This window comes from Macrobrachium rosenbergii, chromosome 50 (assembly GCF_040412425.1).
Source record: "Macrobrachium rosenbergii isolate ZJJX-2024 chromosome 50, ASM4041242v1, whole genome shotgun sequence".
NCBI lineage: Eukaryota > Metazoa > Arthropoda > Malacostraca > Decapoda > Palaemonidae > Macrobrachium > Macrobrachium rosenbergii.
The window spans coordinates 26,793,294-26,814,541 of NC_089790.1; the positions used below are offsets into that span (position 1 = coordinate 26,793,294).

The 21,248-nt window shown below is 40.2% G+C and overlaps 1 long non-coding RNA gene across 1 annotated transcript; it reads right to left on the reverse strand.

Annotated features, from left to right (window-relative positions):
• Positions 1-144: 144 nt before the first annotated feature.
• On the reverse strand, positions 145-19,445 carry LOC136832784 (uncharacterized). Its single transcript, XR_010851315.1, has 3 exons — positions 19,212-19,445; positions 2,845-2,899; positions 145-2,586 (listed from the first exon to the last, which is right to left on the reverse strand). It is a non-coding gene; the product is annotated as an uncharacterized lncRNA (long non-coding RNA).
• Between the last annotated feature and the right edge of the window lie 1,803 nt (positions 19,446-21,248).

Sequence of the window (21,248 nt, forward strand, 5' to 3'; positions counted from 1 at the left end):
CGACCAATGAAGAATTAGAGGAATTTATTTCTGATGATAGAAATTAATTTCTTGGTATAATGTGGTTTGGATTTCACAATAAACTGTAGGTCCTTTTGCTAGGTAACCAATTGGTTCTTAGCCACGTAAAATAAGTCTAATCCTTTGGGCCAGCCCTAGGAGAGCTGTTAATCAGCTCAGTGGTCTGGTTAACCTAAGGTATACGTATTTTTTTTCCTTCTAGATCCATGGCCTCATTCACCACCAATATAATTTGTCGCGAAGTAAGTAACAATTTCTTCTGAGATTTCGTCATCAATTAAGTCTTCAAACTCTTCAACAACGCTGTTTTCGGGTAAAAATGCCAGTGCTGGGAAACGCCCCACTATCAAACTAAAGTCGTCACCTTCATAGTATCGTTCCTTGTATCCAGCTTGAACTAGATGTTTGTAAACATTCTTGCTTTACATCGATTTTCACAATCCATATTCTTTTGTTCCGTCACTATTTTGTTTTTGTTTATCATATATATAATTCAAAATCATCCACTAACTTGATTTGTTTTCTTCTGGATGTAATCATCCTCTGCATCTTGACTGACTAGGGGTTCAATAACTTTTAAAAAAAGGACTTGGTGGATGGTAAATGAAATAAGAAGGATAGAAGTTGTAATTACAATAACAAGGTATTCAGTTTTTAAGTAATCTGGAAATTGGTGATTCGTAAATGAAACAAGCTAGATGCATGGTATAATTACATTAACAAGGTATTCAGTATTTACATAATTATACATGTAGCGTACAGTATTGTCCTAGTAGCGAAGGGTCCTTGTAACGAACTGTCCAGTAGCGAAGGGTCTGGTATGAACTGTCCGGATACCTTGCACAACTCAAAAGCCTCAAGCAGCAAGCAAGGAATTGGTCTATGGGAAAGCTGAAAGCACTAGGGGAAGACTATGTGCCAGAGCGAAGGCACAAGCTAATAGAACAACTCGGGCAGCAAGATCCTCTCAAGTCCTCGTGAATCCTACAGCCAAATATGGTAGGTTCAAGGGAAAAAGGAAAATCGCAACACAATTCTAGTCTAACAGAAATCAGATAAGGACCGCTATGCAAAATGATAAATTTTCATAAAATTTATTCTTTGGATTAACCTACCTACTGCTAAAGATAGGTTACCTCTCTGCAGCAAGAGGTGAGTCTTCATTCAAACACAAGAAGATGGATTAGCTGACCCCGGATAATTGTGTAGTACACCTGTTCTCTACCAGGTGTGTTTCGAATGTTTTAGCTCATCAGAATTCTCCTTGACAGCCCACTAAGCGGGGAGGTTGGATGGGGTCTACTTTAACAGTAGGTGTATCCAAACCCAGTAATAAATTTTACTACAAAACTTTATATTATTTGGGATGACTCTTACCTACTGTTAAAGATAGCTGGTTCCAATATTGAGAAGAGAATGGTGGGTACTGCAGCTAGACAAAATCTGTTCTGCCAATCAAGCTTAAGGTTTCTTGCATGAAACCCAAAGCATTCTTACATGATCTGAAATCCTTTCTGGATTTTACTGCCACCAAAAGTTGGATTCATTCAGGGGAGCAAGAAACTCGTGTGCAGCGAAGAGCAGCCCTGCAGAGAAAACCACTTCAATTCTGCCAGAACGAAACAGATTTGGCATGAAGGGAACCCTGTGCTTGGTTCCAAAACCCCCAGAACCACAGTCAACTAAAATTAAATACCTTTCTGATGTAAAAGTATGCTCCTATACAATATATGTACCTTCATGCTCCCCAAAATATCAAAAACCAGGATTTAAAATAGAGCCTAAAAGATTGCTCAATCTTTAGTTCATGAAAAGACTTGATCTGGTATTGGCAGAGGACTAAGGGTTAACCATTTTCAGATGTGATTCTGTGTACTTAAGGTAGTTAGTGGCAAATGCTGAACTGCACTTATACTGCACCGCACTAACCTTATCATTAAGGAAAAAATTGTCGTAAAAGTGAAGTTGCAACAATTCTTACATTATGAATGTTTACTTTCAATAAAGGTAAAAGGTATGGAACTAGTTTCTCACGCACTAGCCTGATCAAATACATCAGAGAACATGGTGTTCTTTGACAAAGACATTCTAGGTTTTCTAAAATCATAAAACAAAAGATTAACTCTGCATCTTCCAGGCTTAACCTATCTAAATCAGTTTTAACTGCCCTAAAAGGACAGAGAAAAGTTGCCTCTTCTTTCCCTACCAAAGAGGATAAATTTGAAATTCTTACAGTTCTCGGGAAAACTTGGCCCTGACACCATTCTCAGCTATAGGGAAAAGAAGATACAACAGCCTTAAAGAAGAGTGCTTGCAATAAACTTACTCTTTTTAACTGCCAACAGTGCTAATAAAAAAAAATGAAATTCTTATGATAAAATAAAGTTTTATATATACATCCCAAGCAATTACATAGCTACCAACTTCTTACCACAGCAGACCAAAAATTCAAATTTCGCGGTGGTGCCACCAATGCTAGTGTAGGTGACAGGGTCCTGCCCACTATTGGGAATGACAAGTACACTTCAGCAGGAAACATCCATTCATTTGAGCAAAAATGTCCATCTGTGGGGAAGGAGGGAGGGCTCCAATTATGTAATTGTTTGGTAAGTATACATAAAACTTTATTTTATCATAATGTTATTTTTATATGTGACTTACCAAAATGTTATTTTTATATGTGACATCACGCAATTACATAGCTGACTCCACATTGAGAGGAGGTGGGTTAGATGGACAAAAACTAATCCAAAACATTAATAAAGATAATGACTTTGCACTAGAAAGTTTGCTAGCATTGAGACAATGATTGTTGTACCTTACCTGGTAAGAGAACTGCTACAGGTAAATACTGCCTCTGGTTGGCACTCATCTTAACCTGTAGAGGGGCAAAGAGTTCTGGATACAGCAAGAGCATTAAAAACAGTTATCAGTCAAATGTCAGTGTGGGTAAGACTCATAATGACAGCAGTAGCCAGGTGAGTCAAGTAGCCTATAAAAAGTTACCAACATGCATAAATGGGGCAAAAACATCAAATAGGTAACGAGTAAACCAGTATAACAAGAGTAAACCAACTGCATGCTCACAGAAAAATCATTAACATAGGTGCACAAAAACCTAAAAAGAAGTCAAGCTACAGATGTGGTAGACAAGATCATTATAGCAATGATTAGGATAAGTGCCCAGCGTCAGGTCAGACATGCAATAACTGCAGAAAGCGTGGTCATTTAACAAGTCAATGTAAATTTGCCAAGTAAAAGACCACTAAACCGATACAGTAAATAACTGTGAACTCAAATGACAGCTCTAGCACAAATGAAGCAAGTGTACATAAGGCAACAGAAGTAGAAGAATTTGCATTTCACATTAATTCTGTGAACAAAGATGCACAAGAACGTCTTATAGCTCAAACAGAAATAAATGGGAAACTCACACCCATGCAGACAGATACAGCTGCAGATGTGACAATAATTTCTGAAAGAGTTGCACAAACAATACCTAACCTAGTGATAAGACCTTCAGACAAGGTGCTCAAAAGTTATAATGGTACAAACACAGAAGTAGTAGGTTCATCACCAGTTAAAGTACAGTATAATGATCAAGAGGTAGGCAGGTTACCAAATTACTGATTAAGATGTATCAAATTAGACTGGCCTAGTATTCTAAGGGTTACAGGTACAACACATGAACCAACAGAAGAAATTTCAATAACTAATCTTCTATCATATCACAAAGAAGTCTTTGAAGAGAGTACGTACAGTAAAGAAGGCACATGCAGTCTTAGTTTTTAAGGAGAATGCCACTCCTAGATTTTTTGCTCCAAGACCAGTTCCATATGCATTGAAAACAGCTGTGGAAACTGAAATTTGAAAGTTAGAAAACAAAGGTTCATGGGGAAAAAGTAGATTACAGTATTCAGATTTGGCTACACCATTAGTTCCGGTTGTTACGGAAAATGGGCATGTTAGGTTATGTGGAGATTACAAGGTAACAGTAAACCCACAACTGCAAGTAGCTCAACATCCATTGCCAAATCCCAGAGATATGTTCACAACTTTATAAGGATGCTCTGTATTTTCTAAGGTAGATCTAAGACAAGCATTTCAGCAGCTTTCCACAGATGAAAATTCCCATAAGTTATGTACTGTAAACATACATTTGAGGCTGTATTATTCAAAAAGACTTCCATATGGAGTCACTAGTAGTTCAGCTATATGGAAACAAACAATGGACAAAATATTTGCAGGTATGTAAGGAGTATTCATTTTTACTGATGACATATTAGTAGCTGGTAAAAACAAAAAAGAGCATAAAGGTTACAAGCAATTCTAAAGAAACTGAAGGAACATAATATCAAAGTCAAAAAGGGTAAATGTATTTTAGAAGCTGACTCAGTAGAGTATTTGGGCTACATTGTAAATGGTAAAGGTATTCACAAGACAAAAGATAAGGTAAATGCAGTCCAGTCAGCAAAGGTACCAAAAAATGTAAAGGAATTGCAATCATTTTTTGGTTTAGTAACATTTTGTGGAAATTTCATTGAGAACTTAGCAACAATTCTGACCCATTATATAATTTGCTGAACAAGGATGTTGAATGGAATTGGACAAAGGAATGTCAAAAGTCCTTTGAAAGAATCAAAGCAGAAGTGACTTCACCTACATTCCTAGTACATTATCAAATGGACTTGCCAGTAAAGTTGGTTTGTGAAGCCTCAAACATAGGTTTCGGTGCAGTACTAGCACGTAATGCCTGATGGTACGGAAAAACCTATTGCTTTTGCCTCTAGATTATTAAACAAAACAGAAAGAAACTACTCAAAAATTGAAAAGGAAGCATTAGCATTAATGTATGGAGTAAAAAAGTTCCATATGTATCTCTATGGTAGGAACGAGTAAAAAAGTTCCATATGTATCTCTATGGTAGGAACAAGTTCACATTAGTTACAGATCACAAACCATTGTTGATGATTTCTGGTCCAAAAGCAAGCTTACCTATGTTGCTAGCTGCAAGACTACAATGCTGGGCAATAATATTAGCTGCATATGACTATAATGCAGACGCTTTGTCGAGGTTGCCTGTAGGCAAAGCACCAGAAGAACACCATGAAAGTATTCTTTTAATTCCTGCATATAACTTACCTATTACAGCTAAGGAAATAGCACAAGGTACAAAGAAAGACCCAGTACTCACAAAGGTAGTACAGAGTTTAACCCTTAAACGCCTACTGGACGTACCATATGTCGACTAAATATGCTTTTTTTAAATATTTGCGGAAAAATAATTATAGGCCTAGTTTGCGAAAGGTTTTAAATCACACGCCTTGAGGGATGCTGGGAGTTCATGGATCAAGCTGTTTATTTTAATGTTCCCCAGGAACATTAAAATAAAGTACAGTAGTGAATTAAGGGAATGTTTGCTCATATTGCAAGAAATGCTTGTTGTTTCCTTACCAGATAAGTGATAATGGGCCTGAATTTACTGGAAGAACATTTGAATGTATGTTACATGATTGAGGTGTGGATGTGCATATGCCATTAGTGGACAGGATGGTGAGAATCTCAAGTGAAATAATGTGAATGATGACTGGAGCTAAGGATGAATGGGATTTGCATGTTTTGGGTGTTTGAATGCAGCAGGAAGTTATTGCCTCTGGCTGTGTGCTCATCTTAACTGTAGAGATGTGGCTGTGTGGCCAAGGGTCGTCTGCTACATCAGCGGGAGCTTCACAGCGAAGGATATTTCCGAACACTAAATGAAGTACCAAGAAAATTTGCTCCTGCCCAGGGCGCAGTACCAAACAAAACCAGATATACAACTGTTACCTACTGTACACCATAATACATTAAAAAACACCACCACCTACCACTAAAAGACTGGTGGGTATCCAAATACCAAGTACCCCAGGCTCCCCAAGAACTCTACACCATTAATCAAGGCGAGGAGGCGAAGAAGGAAGAAATGCTTCCTATACTCCCTCCCACAATACCATGCCAGTCATCAATAGAGGTCCTACGGTACTGCAATCGTTAAACGTCGTTTCCACATCTTAAGAGGTAATGCGAAGCAAATACAGACCTGCACCTCCAGTAAGTAGCTTGAAGTATTGCAGACAGTGAGAGATTGTATTTAAAAGCTAATGAAGTTGCCACTGATCTGACTTCATGAGCCCTTACTTTCAAGATAGGACAATCCTCCTCTCTCAATCACAAGTGTGCTTCATGTACAGTATCGCTCAAGAAGAAGGACAGAGCATTCTTTGTGAGAGGACGAGATGGATCCTTGACCGAAGTGTTCAGTAACAGCTATGTGGCATTAGTTTTGTAGAATTTTAGTTTTAATTACCTGGGACTGCCTTGTATGCCTAACACTTCAACTGGTGATATTTTACTATAAAATAGCTTGTCTTAGTTTTGTAGCATTTTTAGTTTTAATTATCTATGACTTCCTTGTACAGTAATCCTTCAATTATCAGGATTAACAAAGCCAAGGGCCCATTGGATACTGGAAAAATCCAGATAGGGGCAAGTAAAAATATCTAGGGGTGTTCAAGGGCAACTATGTATTCTTCCTCTCCTTACCTTGTTAATACCACATACATGTAACTGTAAACACTCAATATGCTTATACACAACAACCATCACACTTCAACTGAAAACTTAATGCAAAAGGCAATTATCTAACTTTTTCCCCACACTGTATGTAACAAAATGTAATGCATAAATACACCCTGAAAAAAATGCAACCGCCTACTTTTCCTCTCTCTCTCTCTCGCGTAAATGACAATTTGCTAGGTAGGTAGCCTGCCTAGGTTTACCCACAGCCTACCATGGCTTTATGACCATTAGTGTATTTTTATACAGCAACTTTCTTATCAGTTGTTACTATATTGTATTACCAAACACAAGATACAAAATGTATATGTATGAACTACATTATTGACCTAGGCTAGGTATTACACTCACAGGAACCATTTGCACAAGTACTGTACTGTGTTTGGACAAAACAGGAAAAACAAAGTGATATCCATGTCATTTGGTACTGTAGTGTACTATGCATGAAGTACCCCTACTGCACTGTGTTTTTAACTATTCTAGGTGTAACTTTTGCCTCACATCTTACTTTTGAGAAACATTTAATGAAACTGTCAACAAATTCTGCACAAATGTTAGGTACTGTATGTAAGGCCTCATATATTTATAACTGTGATAAAATTAATGAAACTTGTTTTAGGTCATTTGCCCTTCCTTGCTAGAATACTGTCCTCAGGTGTAGATATCTGGTTATGCCGCAACTTGTTTTAGGTCATTTGTCCTTCCTTTGCTAGAATACTGTCCTCAGGTGTAGATATCTGGCTATGCCAGAGATTTATTCCTTTTAGACAGAGTGGTTCATGGTGGTAGGTTTCTGTTTCCTAATACTCGCAGTTGTGACTTGGACCATGGACAGATGGTCTCTTGTTTTTCAATTTTTCATAAGTTGTATTTTAACAGAGATCTTTCACATTCACAATTGATCCTTGATCCCCTTTTCCTTCCAAGAGCAACCAGATTTGCTGAACAGCAGCACTAATATGCAGTAAGTATTCCTGGCTGTCAAACTTCACAGTTCCAGAAGTCCTTTATTCCTCTTACCAGTGGGCTGTGGAACAGTCTCCTTGAGGATGTTGTGCAACTGGAACTGCAAAAGTTCAAGTGAAGATGCAATGAATTACTACCTTCATACAATTCTCCTTGCATTTTAATAATTTACTTACATTTTTATTGATATTTATTAATTTGTTAATTTAGTTTTTCTTTTTTAATAAGTGACAATCTTTCTGTATTTCCCTTTATTCTCTGCTACTTCTTTCTAATGAACACCATATTCTTTGGAAGCTTGAATTTATAATAAAAAGTGGTTCACCTTTTTCTATATAAAGTATATTTTCTTAAAAATATGGGAAATTGGCTTTTGCATCAAGTTTCCAGTTTAAAGTGTGATGGTGGTTGTTTATAAACATACAGTATTCAGTGTTTACGGTATGCAGTATTGACAAGGTAAGGGGTGTAAAGGTACAAAATTGCCGGTTTACATCTGTAGAGTGTATTTTTACCATATTCAGGAATTTCCATTATCCGGCAAATACAAGAGAGAGTACTGTAGTTTTGAAAGTGGAATGTCTTCTATGCAAGAGCTGTACATTTTCGTTCCCTTTCCCATTAAGTTTAAAATCCTCCCTACATGCATTCTTCAATGCACAGATACGGCACAAATGAGAATCCTTTTAAGACAACAGAGCGAGCTAATATACCGAATTCTTGAAGCTGCGGTGGTCTTTTATTACATAAACTAATTTTGTAACAGATAATTGTGGCAAGAACAATAAATATGGGTTCTGATTACTTTTAAGCTAGGTTAGGTTAGACTAGGATAGTATAGATTAGGTACTCTTTCCATTAAGCATACTGTACTTCATAGAAAATCAATGTTTTAAAACTTTTTCTTTAGTTTTAAAAATTTTCCATAATTTTTAAGCATAGTCAAGAGAAAAGTATAAAGAAAATTTTCACATAACGATGTGAATTTCTCACCATGTGAAAGTAATCCACTATGTTTCATATTTTATGTGTAACACTTCAAGTACTAACTGGACCATGTGCATACTAATGGGAGTAACTGGAATAATTTGTATGCATCGACTTTGAACACTTTTTTTTTTCAGGAACAATAATTTTTACATAAATTTTGTATATGCACACTCATAATGTGTTCATTTTTCAAAATAATGACGCCATGGCTAACGATCTATGACCATTAGTAAGTTTGCAGCAGTAAGTGAAAGAAAAAAAATTGCAATACTAGATTATTAACTGGGCACCTGTCAAGGGAACATGTACTGTAATGCATAAATCATATAATTGTGTATCAGAGGTTCACTCTACCCAAGTAGTTTTAGAATCCTGGACCCCCCTTTATATCTTACAATTGTGGGGTTGGAGGAGATGCTACAGTGGAATAGCAGGGTTTTTGGGTGGGTAAAACAAACATCAGTGCAATAAAATGTTTAACCAAACCTCTGTCACCAGGTCCTTATTTGGCTTGTGGGCCTTTGCCCTCAGGGCCTCCCCATGTAAACTACCCTATGGCACCATAAATTAAAATAAGTAATATGACTACAACCTGACCTAACCAAACCTCACCTAGGATGCAAAATCCTTACCTGGCCAAGAGGACCTTGTCCTTCCTGGACCTCCAACACAAAACCTCACCTTGAGCACTGTAAATTACATATAATGTATTTAATAAGGGTTGCGACGTAACCCAATCACACCTCACCTAGCCTAACATGGGACACCAGGTTCCTACCTCTCGAGGAGGGGGGGTCTTTGGTCCACCTCTGGAACCCCTCAACTAAATAACCTAGGTGAACCTTTCCTTCATCAGAAGCAGGACTTGCACTATTATCACGTGGATAAACGCATCCTTGTATTTCACTATTGTAATTTCCCCCACCCAAAATTTCAGCTTCCTACTGTGGTACCCCATAATTGTACAATATATATATATACAGTTCTTGTATAATTAGACTAATAACTTTTCACCAAATTGAATGCTGGAAACATTCAAAGCATGCTACAAAAATGTTTAAATCAGCCAAAATTATATAAAAAAAAACCTTTTATTGTTATTCAGTTCATGAACCCTATTCACAGGGGCCATTGACTTAAAATTCAACCTTCCAAAGGATATGGTGTTCATCAGAAAGAAGTACCAGAAGGTAATTAGAAATACAAAGAGAAAAGATCAATTTTTAAAATAAAAATTAACAAATCAATGTATAAATAAAATTAAAATAGGAGAATTGTTTTAGGGTGGTAATGAACTGCATTTTTTCTTGAACTTTTGAAGTTCCACAGTCTAATGGTGTGAGGAATAAAGACCACTGGAACTGATAAGTTTAACAATGAGATATATTTACTGCATACTGGTGCTGCTGTTCAGTAAATCTGGTTGCTCTTGGCAGGAAATAGGGATCAGGGATCAACTGGAATGTGGAAATCTCTGTTAAAATACAACTTATGAAAAAATGACATTTTTGTAATAAAATAAAGTTTCACATATACTGTACTTACCAAATAATTACATAGTTATAGTTTCTACTTTATGCAGCAGCTCAAAATTTGAAATTCACAGTAGCGCTCTTTTGTTTTGGGTGTAGGTATGCTGTCCCACCCACTACCAGGGAAGAACAGGTACAACGTAGCTAAAGAGCTCAATTCGTTTATGCTCTATGTCCATGAGAGGGGAGGAGGGCGGGCTCCAATCATGTACCGTAATTATTTGGTATGTATATATAAAACTTTATTTTATTATAAAAATGTCATTTTTATATAAGTAGCTTACCAAATAATTACACAGCTGAATCCCACATTGTAGGGAGGTGGGATGAATGGACATATGCTACCCAAAAAACTACTCAATATGGAAGATAATTTGGAATAGCAAATTAGCTAGCATCTTGAAATGCTTGTTGTAACCTTACCTGGTGAGGCAGCAACAGCAGACGGGTACTGCCTCTGGTCTTAGCTCCTCTTAACCTGTAGTGGGGTGGCGGTAGAGCCAAGGGTCGCCTCTACTTGAGTGGGTGCTTTGCAACGTCGGAGGTAAATTGCAGGTTGCCAAAGCTTACAATCCAAACATGGCCACATAATCAATATTGGGATATGCCCTTGCCCTGGATGCAGTACAATAGAACAACAAAGACCAGATAAAATTAACCTACACCACCACAAAATATTAACCAAAACCATAAAATACTGATTGGTGACGCTCTCGATTCAGTGCTCACCAGACTTCCCAAGAAGTGCAACTATCCTTATTTAAGGAGAGTGGACAGAGGAAAAAGGCGTTGCTTCTATCCTTCATCCCCCAATACCATGCCAGTTGCAAAGAACAGACCTAAAGTACTGCATTTTTCGTACACTGTTTCAATATCTTGTTAGTACAACATGGCAAACACTGACTTGCACCTCCAAAATGTTGCTTGCAAAATTGGAGAGAGAGACAGGTTACGTCTGAAAGCCAAAGACGTCACCATGGCTCTTATTTCATGAGCCTTTACTTTACACAAGGGCAATAAATCATCTTGAACTCCCGAGTATGCTTCTGAAATGACGGATCTTTAAAAGAATGATAATGCATTCTTGGACAAAGGACGGTTGGGATTTTTAATAGAGCATAAAAGATTAGGGGCCGGACCACTAAGCTTTTTGGTTCTTTCAAGGTATATTCTCAAAGCTCTTACTGGGCCGAGGACTTTCTCTTGATCGGATGGGCCTAGTACTTCTGACAGGCTTTTGATTGAAAAGGAGAGGCCAAGGGTTGGCCGGATCCTTATTCTTGGCCAAAAAAATCCAAAATTAGTGAGTAAACAGCATTGCCTTGTGAGAAACCTATCCTTTTATCTATGGCATGAAGCTCACTGGCTCTCTTGGCTGTAGCCAGTGCCATCAAGAATAAGGTCTTCTTTGTCAGATTCCAAAGTGACGATGAATCCAAAGGTTCAAACGGTGGTCCTGACAGTCATTTGAGGACCACGTCCAAGTTCCAAGCTACTCCCGAGGGTTTTACCTGCTTACTAGTATTCAGATGTTTAAGTCGATGATGTCTTGGTTTGAAGACAGGTCTATTCCTCTATGTTTAAAAACTGAACTCAACATCGCTCTGTAACCCTTCATGGTAGATGTGAGTCCTTTCGATGTTCGCAGATGTAAAAGAAAATCTGCGATTTGGGCTACAGACGTTTGAGAAGAGGAGATATTTCGCTCCCAGCACCACTTCCAAAAAACTGTCCACTTGGGTTGGTAGACTGCATAAGAAGACTGTCGCCTGCACTTAGCAATAGCTTCTGCAGCCTTTCTTGAAAATCCTTTCACTCTGACAAGCTCCCTGACAGTCTGAAGCCTGTCAGAGTGAGAGTGGATAAGCCTTGATGGAATCGGAGCAAGTGCAGCTGTTTGAGAAGATTTCTCTTCTGAAGAAGTAGCCTTGGGAAGTCCGTCAAAAGGCTCAGCAGATTGGGCAACCACTCTGTGTAGCCAAAAGGGAGCTACTAAGGTCACTGATCCGTTGTTGTGTGCATTGAACTTCTTTAATACTTCCCTCACCATGCTGAAGGGAGGGAAGCCGTAGACGTCGAGGTTCGACCAGTCTTGCAGCATTGCATCTGTCGCCCATGCTTGTGGATCTGGAGCTGGTGAACAATACAGAGGAAGACGATGGTTCCTTGACGTTGCAAACAGTCTATCGATGGCTTTCCCCACAGCTTCCACAGGTCGGTGCACACCTGTGGATTGAGTGTCCATTCCGTCAGTTGGACCTGTTTGCCATGACACAATTTGTCCACAAGGATGTTCATCCTTCCCTGAATGAAGCGGGTCACTAATTGGGTCTCGTTGCTCCTTGCCCATAAAAGAAAATCTTTTGTCGCTTCGTAGAGTGTAAAAGAACGAGTCCCTCCTTGATTCTTGATATAAGCTAGGCGGTCATGCCGTCTGAATGGACCGCTACTGTCTTGTTGAAGGCTCGTGTTGCAAAGTGTTGCAGTGCCAGATGAATCGCTTTTAATTCCTTTACGTTGATGTGGAGGTTTCCTTCTGCAGGCGACGTGTTCCTGAAACCTCCAAATTGTTGAGAAGGGCTCCCCAACCCAGATCTTGAGTACTGTATAACGTTAGGTCGGGGTTCGCTGGAGCTAGAGACCTTCCTGTCGCAAATCTATTCTCCGTTAACCACCACTGAAGGTCCTCTTTTATCCAGGGAGTGATGTTGAAAACGAACGAGTCCGGGAACAACTTCCTTTTCCAATTTCCCTTTAGGTAAAATTGCAGTACTCTTGTATGTAGTCTGTCTTATGGGACGAACTTCTCTATGGAAGAAAGGGTTCCCAGAAGACTTATCCACTCATTGGCTGAGCAGGAGGGGCAAGTTACAAAGTCCTGGATTTTTCTGCGAAAATTTAGGATCTTTTGTTGGGATGGAAAAGCCCAAAAACTCAGAGTCTATCACTATCCCCAAATATAGAATAGACTGAGTCGGGACTAGCTTTGACTTCTTGAAGTTTATTAGAAGGCCTAATTCTTGAGAGAGACGAAGAGTTTTCTGTAGGTCCTCCATGCACTGAGGTCTCGAGGGGGAGCGTAGGAGACTGTCGTCCAGGTACAGAGAGATGTTTATCCCCGTAAGATGTAGCCATTTCGCTAGGGGAGTGAGTACCTGGGTAAAAACTTGAGGGGCTGTGGAGAGTCTGAAGCAAAGAGCCCGAAACTGGAAGACTCTATCCTGGAACATGTATCTCAGGTACGTCCTGGAGTCCGGGTGAACTGGAACGTGGCAGTAAGCACCTTGCATGTCGATTGTAACCATCCAGTCTCCCTGATGTATGCCAACAATACCGACTGACACGTCTCCATTTTGAACTTCATTGTTTGAACGAAGAGGTTCAGGGCACTGACATCCAGGACAGGTCTCCATCCTCCCGATGACTTGGGAACCACAAAGAGGTGGTTGTAAAACCTCGACTAATTCCATGGCTTTCTTTTCTAGAAGGGCTGATACTTCCTGAGATAGGGCCGAAAACCTCTCTGAGTCTACAGAGTAGGCTGTTAAGTTGATGGGAGAGGTTACTAAGGGAGGTTTCTCCCTGCAAGGAATAGCATAGCTTCTTTCAATACTTTCAGCACCCACGGCTCCACATTTTTCTTGTTCCATTCTGTCCAGAAATGGGAAAGTCTTGCTATCACCGGAACATGGAGGACAAAGACTCATTTTCGAGGTGCTGGCTTGTTAATGGGCTTCTTGGCTGGTCTGGAAGTCTGGAGGTTAGCTCTAGATTGGGACTGGAAACAGCCTCTGGAACTTCGAAAGGGCTGTTGCTTCAAGGGTGACGACATTGTGGTACAAGTGCTGGAAGTAGTGGCTCGTGCGGGAACTTAGTCCTTGTGAAGGATTGAGTGAGGAGGTCCTGAGTCGACTTCTTCTGTAGCTCTACTGACACCTGCTCCAGGTCCAGGGTGTCCTGCGGGAACAGACTATTATTGTCCAGGGGGGCAAACAGAAGTGAAAATCGTTGTGATAGGGTGACTCCCCTTTGCTGCAAACAAGCACCGCAAGTCTCGTTTCTTGAGGACTCCTGTCGTGAAAATGGTTGCTAGTTCTAGTGCTCCATCTCTTACGGCTTTGTCAGCACCCCACCACTCCCAGCCAATCCGATGCAAAGTTTTCTTGAAGGGACGTACAGTCTTCAATTTTCTTGGCTAGAGCCCCTACTGTCCAATCCAAAAAATGAAGGCCTCAAAGACTTTAAAGATGTCTTTCAGTAAATAATCCAACTCTGAGGCTGTGAAGAGCATTCTGGCCAACGAGAAAGCAGAACGACGAGAAGCATCTATGATACTGGAGAAGTCCCCTTGAGAGGAAGCAGAAACTCCAAAGGGCGGAGCTTCTCCAGTTGCATAAGACAGATACTTCTGCCTTAACAAACGAGAGGGAGGCGAACAGAACAACGCCTTTCCAACTTCTCTCTTCTCCGCTAACCAGGCATTCATTCGGGCGAAAGCTTTCTTCGATGACGACAACACCATACATGGAAGTTTGGCTGTACCTGGTGGTTGTCACATCAAGTAGGCCGAACCTGGTGATGAAGGGACGGCTGAAGAGAAGAATGACGGTTAGCAGACTAGGAAAAACCTGAGTAGTGCCGAGTAACTAGAAGGCAGTTCCTCTTCTACAGGTTCCTCAACAGACAAAGCAGGTGATCCTGGGGGTTCCAGGGTCTCCTGCACTACGGGAGTTGGCTCTTGAAGAAGGTTCAACACTTTATCAAGCCGAAGTTGAAGTGGCGCCAACGAGGGATCTTGGATCACAGATGGAAATTCTCTTGATGAATCAACAGTAGGGAGAGCTTTGAGAGAGGAGCCCCCAGAGGCCGCTGCTGGACGCATGGGCGTTGGGTGCCCACTCGCTGTCAAAGCAGATACTGACTCCCGCGACTCCTTTGAAGCGGTTGTGGTTCTCGCGGACAGTTGGCGCCCCAAAGATGGGTGCTCAGCGAACTGATGTTGAAACTCCGAGCGGTCAGACACTGGTTCTTCTAACTTGGAATCTGGGCTCCAATGGACTGGGAAGGTAGAAACTGCACACTCATGCGATGGGTGCTCAGCCGAAGTACGCTCATATGATGTGTGCTCGGACACTGGGCACTGCTCGGATGCTTGGCACAGCAAAGATGGACTGGCACACACTCTTTTGGGGTCGGAATGCACTTTCGCACCTGAATGGGAGCGAGAATCTCTTGCTGGCGACTCCCAAACACTACAAGAAGGGAGAGGGCTACGTTCTCTCTCTACCACTCGCTTACAAGGTGGGGGTGAATCTGAATCCAAGGAAGCGCCCGGCCTTTTCAATGGCCTCAATACTTTCATGAAACGCCCCCTGCGCTTATTTGATGTGGGAGAATCTGATTTATCTGAGAATAAGGGCACGCACATCCGTACGAACACCTTTCCAATGGCATTCTTCAGCAGCCTGGGATCGAACCACAAGCTAGGATGAGGCAACGATTGCTCGTGGGCAAACCCCGCCGACCTCCCTTGGACTGCCAGTTTGCTTCCTCCGACGTGTGCAAGGGGAGTTTAGCAGGGACCTTGGTCTAGGAGCATCAGTGGGACAAACAGCCGCCACCTCCACTGACACTTCACTCCACACTACACTGTTAAACTTGTCCATTAGGACCTTAACAGAACTCCCCATCTGGGAAACAGTATTAACAAGTAAATTAAGTTTTTTATCTACCCGTGCTTCTAAGCTGGCAATGGCATTGGGTTCAGCAAAATGAGAGCTAGGTAATGGAGTGACAGGGAATGCTGGAGGACTGGAAATGGGAGAGAAAGCTGTCCCAGGTGTCGAAGGGATAGGCATAACATCAATAACAACCCCTGGAGAATGACCTGTACTAGCGGAAGCCTTAGCTTCGGCCCTAGCTGTAGCTTTTCTAATTCGGTCACGCTGCAATTTGTCCAAATGTGTTTGTAAAGTCTTCCATTTCCCCCTATCCCAGTCCTTACATTTGTCACAATTCAAATATGGAGAACAAATTTGTTCCCTACAAGTACTACAAATGGTACGTGAGTCATATTTTGCAGAAGTGAGTCTAGTTTTGCAGTCTTTGCTGCAATACCTAATGCTGGATAAACTAGTCAGGCATAATGGTCAAAACAAGTCACAGTCGAAGATATAAATCCAAATTCTGGCTAAGCTAAATAGCTGTGCTGCCAAAATCAGTATTTCACCAAAGACGATCTCTGACCATCCGATGAAAAAGAATCAAGAGCTGCTAATAACTGGTGTTCAGTCATTAACCAGCAGAAACGAATTGAGCTCTTTAGCTACATTGTACCTATTCTTCCCTAGTAGTGGGCGGGGCAGTGTACCTACACCCAAAACAAAAGAGCGCTACCGCGAATTTCGAATTTTGAGCTACCGCGTAAAGTAGAAACTATAGCTACGTAATTATTTGGCAAGTTACTTATATAAAATTGACTAACAAGTGACCACCTGTTAATGGTCCAAGTCATAACTGCTATTAGAAAACGGAAACCTACCACCACGAACCACTCCATTTAAATGAGATAAACCACTGGCAGAAGCAGACCTTCACACCAGAGAACAGTCTTCTGGTAAAAGAAGGGCAAATGACCTAAAGCAGGTTGCATCTGCACTGAAGGAACCACAACTATGAAATGAAACTGGTTTTTTCACACAAGGCCTGAATTCCAAAATTCCACTCGATTGGTGAAAATTGGTATAGCCTAAAAGAACCAGTAAGGTTTCAGCACTGTTCATGTATGCATACTTGTAGATGAAAATAACACAGGACATAAATACATTAGCAATCCTTACCGACAATGGACTTGGAGAAAAAAATCCTGTCAGGATCCCTACCCATAAACTTCAAAATTAAAACCATCAAAATTTCAATGTGGGTAACAACTTTTACCAGTAGGCTAATTATCTTCATATGCTTTTTGTATTAAGTAGTATTAAGGAGATACTTTAGAATGAAGCAAGAAACTCCCAGATACAGAACTGGTATTAGAGTAAACCATACCAATGTCCACTGCCCAAGGTCAGGTTAGGTGAGGGGCAGGGGCATCATTTGGGAGAACTGTGGGGGGGCACTTGCCCACTCAAGACACTGATGGGCGCCCCCAAGACTTGGTTTGCCCCCTAGCCTTTGAAATAATAATAATAGTGGCTCCCCCTACCCACAGCTGATAGGGCTCACTTCACTCGCCACCCCACCCATACCAAAAGTTCTAAACCTTTGGGCCCCCAAACAAAAATCTGAAATGATGCCACTGGTGAAGGGTTCCATGGGATAAGCCCCTATGTCCAGTAACCCAAGGCAGCAATGTTAGTGTAATTGAGATGCATCCTTGTACTTCACTAAATGTCAGGTTCAGTTAGGAGAATGGAATGGAATGCAATACAAAATTTAGGCCAAAGTCCAAGTGCTGGAACCTATGATGTCATTCAGGGATGAAAATGAAATTGGGAGTCGAAAGATTTGAAAGGTGAAATAGGAGGAAAACCTGAGTTTTACTACGAAACAATTGTTAGGAGAAAGTGGACACTAAGCTGGAAGAAAGAGAATATGAATGAAGGCACAGTAAAAGGAATAAAAGGGGTTGCAGCTGGGAAGGGTAGGGATGCTGCAAAAATAAAAAGTAATGCCTATAGTGCACAGCATAAGATGCACTGACAGCACTACAACTTATGCAGTAGGGGAAAAACCCCAAGACTGAGAACTGGTACTAACCCTTGGTGGTCAGACCCCCTCATGAGAGGATCTAAAACAAGTTCTGGGTGGCGGACGGATCCCCTCAGAGTAATCATATTCTGCGCCATCGCTGTGTCGAGCGGAAAAGAGTTCCCATCACTTTAAGGATCATAAATGAGTGGTGGCAACTTTAGACTTAGCTCAGCTCGATCAGTAGGCATCTCAGGGAGATTAGTATTGTTCTTGACTTGATGGGGGGGATGTCTTGCTCCTCTCTCCCCATGACATCTTTTTATTTATTTGCTCATAAATATACCCAGTGATTGCTATTGGTTTTAGTTCTTATCTTTTATGATAAGATGATGTCAGTTATAATTGTAATTTTGCAAAGAAAAGTGCAAAGAAATATAAAAAAAAAAAATTTTATAAATAAAAAGAAGTTACTGAATCTCCCAATCTCAGTAAATTTACATAAATATTTTACAATAAATATACTCAAAATTTGTTACTGATTTTAGTTTTTATGTTATGATATTGTGTGAGCTGTAATTATACTTTTACAAAATAAAATAAAATTAGAAAAAACATGCATAACTTGGAAAAGTTTAGAAAAAAACATGTATAACTTAGTAAAGTTTATGAGTGTTTTGTGAAAGAGGCCCCACACAGGGTTGTAAATAGTCCCTTTCAACTACCCGTGAAGGTAGGGCAAATATTTTAGAATTTCCTTTCTTACACCATGTGCATCTGCATTTCTTCCGCTTTCCATTGATGTTTTTTTTTCTTAAATTGGCCAACCTTAAATTTTGACCCAGTCTGGGGGTGTGCATATCTAACTAGTCCGCCCCTTAAGGGTTGAGAGTTAAAATACATATACCGTGGCCCCGGTTAAGTAACATGGTCTGCTAGGTTGGGTTAGGTTTGGGCAAGTTAAGTTAGTATGACTCGCACATGCGCGGAACCATTCCATAACAATATGAGAGTCCAGTCCTTCTCCCGACTAGGCCTATTTCCCCTACCCAAAACCCGCATTCCTAAAGGGTCCCCAAGTTGGACAAATAGACTATGAGGTTAATGATAATAGACCGACAATAAACACCATATCCTTCAACAGCAATACTAAAAGTATATGAAAAGTCAATTTCCAAGGTAATAGCCCGTGGGAGTTACACATCTAAAATTTTTTATTGTCCCCAAGTGCCTATGATGCACTGGATTTGACAATTAGGCTAATAGGAAACCGTGTGTGCCATGTAACTCTCAAACTGTCTCAGATTATTACACAGACCTGTAGGAAAATCAATTTGTGGGTTCCACTGTGCACCTTTGGTAGAATGGGACCGGGAAAGAACCGAAGATAAGACTTACCTCGACCCCAACGATTACACTCACGTTCCAATAATTGCGACAGAGGGACACCTGACTAACATTGATATTCTCGGTTCACGATGACGTTCGGAGGCTATGCCATGGATGAAGCAAACCTCGTGTACTCTCCTCTCTGACAGAAATTTACGAGCCGATTCTTATACTTCAAACACTGAGAACGTCTGTTCCTGTACAACAGCCTACTTAAATTTGTTTGAATGGAACCTGGCCAACAGCGAGCAGCGAGTTGCCAAGCACTGCCAACCCAAATTTTACCCGTTACCCCAAAATGTAACCCATTAAAGGACTAACTTTTCGCCCACAAAAGGCAGATCTCTGCCTACTTCATTGACGGAAAACATAACACGTCAATTTTGTTCTGCCTTTTAAATATATGACAACGAAGTTTTGATATACTGGGAAAAGTTTTATCATCCATGCTTTAACGAATTTTGAGTGATGAGTTTTACGCTTCCAAACATACTTGTAAATTTATATGAATAAATACACCTGTCCTTAGGACTTATCGTTGGGGAAGAAAACGGCCAATATACACCCTTTCACTGATTAACCCTTCACCCAAATCATTACAAATAATCAATCAGGGATGAACAGGACGTTAAAAACATTGATCCCGATAAATGATTGAATTACGTGAACGTGAAGAAGCATTAATGACATAAATCAGTACCCAAAAATAACCAAATAGTCATGTAACTTTATCAAACTTTTATCATTGCAGAATTTATTATGCAAAGATGTGAAAAATCCCAAGCGATATTAAAGAGGATATAAAAAAGGGGGTGGGGCAAAATGGAATTTCTACTAAATAGGCCAGACAATTCACCTTCAAGTTTTAAAACACGTGGGAGAGAATTAACCATAGGCTATTATTTTTGTCACATTTAGTGTCTGAAACCTAAAAAAATATTGAAATCATAACAGTTGCCTGGACAGCTCGTTACTATAATAGTAATGGTAACCATTTAACCATTGTCAGACAACAGTGCCTTTTCAGCCGTTCTTACTTCCTTCACGCTCAACAGAAAAACTTAATTTTAATACATGAAAATAATCTTGTGTGCGCGTTTCCTCAGCATACCCACATCGTAGAATGAGCTCTCAACAGACATGAGAAATGTGATAGAAACCGTTCTCAATTAATTTGTTACACTGAGGACGAAGATAATGTGTAATGACTCGAGGAACAAGGGACAATTATTCAATTGCTTCTCAATTCTCGGCGTTGTTAAAAGCATCTCGAGTTCATCGCAAGACATTTTGGAAGTTTTATACTTTATGGAGGGTGAAACTATTCCCATTTCACAGGAGGACTTTGAATGCTGTTATAAATTCAGCTGAAGTGGAGGAAATCGGTCTACGGGAACTTTTACCTCAACCCGCAAGAAATATTGACGTCCAATAAACTCTGACCACGAGCCATTTAAAGAATAAGGCGTTTCGGTCTTTATTGCTTTCCTGTGAGTGACGGGAGGAAAATTTATCTTTCTAGCACCTATATATTACAAAGTGTCTTTCATACAAAAAAAAAAAAAAGAACAAAGGGCTCAGAGCAAATTTTATTTAAGTCTTCAAAGCAGATAGAAAATGGTGCCGATATTGCCTGACAGACATAATGAGAAACTTTGTCAGTATCAAGATATATTCATAAGTATTGGCAACGGGGCAACCTAAAAGCAAAAGGAAAGAAGGTATTTAATTTAGTTTCACTCGGACCTCATACATGTATTAAAGACAACAGCATTCTAACAATCAGCAACTGGATCATTAAAGAGGATGAAAATGAACTTGAGCTCGTTGAAACGAGAGGTTACTGCTTTCAAAATGAACTAATTCTCGCCCGTCTTAGTCTTAAATTTAAATATGACCTGAATGAGGGACGCTCACCTTTCTAGTGAAAGGTTTTGATCCTACGTTCCCGAAAACTGAGTTCAGACGCGCGATGAGTCACCACTGACAACGTTTCTATTTACACTCAAGTAACAATAAAAAAATATTGGTGTTTTTAGCTTACGT